Source organism: Pteropus vampyrus, unplaced genomic scaffold (assembly GCF_000151845.1).
Source record: "Pteropus vampyrus isolate Shadow unplaced genomic scaffold, Pvam_2.0 Scaffold3184, whole genome shotgun sequence".
Classification (NCBI taxonomy): Eukaryota; Metazoa; Chordata; class Mammalia; order Chiroptera; family Pteropodidae; genus Pteropus; species Pteropus vampyrus.
In genome coordinates, this window is record NW_011891965.1 from 6,284 (window position 1) to 6,858 (window position 575).

The window sequence follows — 575 nt, forward strand, 5'->3', positions numbered from 1 at the left end:
CTTTAACTGCTACTGTATCACTCATCGCTATCCTTCACCTGTACGCATGATGCTGCTCAAAACGACCATAGTCTGGGCATGACTGGAAAAACCTAGTATGTCCATTCATTCGTTGACTCATTCATTAAACAAATCTTTTCATCGTTTCAACAGCACATATTTATTGCTGCCAAGGAGAAATCCGACTTGAACGTGCTCACTTAAGGACACCTCCACGTCTCCTGAACGCCTCCGGGAAAGGCCTGAGTCGGTTCCCTCCTGACCCGGCCCTCCACGTCCCAGCCTCGGCTCCCTGCTCCCTTGCTTGTGCACCGTGTCCTCGCCAGACCTCACCTCGTCTGCAAGAGAGGTGTCTCTCCTCTCCGCTGACCCCTGCACGCCCTTACTGCCTTACCTGAGCCGACGCTCTGTCCCCAGGAATCTTCACACCGCCCACCTATGTTCGCTTCCAGCTTAGCTGCTCCCCCTCGGGGCGCCCTTGGCACCCCGTGTGTGCCTGTCCTGGTCATCACATTCAGCGCATCGCTTCAAATCTGTTTCTTTCTCTCACCCACGAGACCGTGACAGGCCATGTG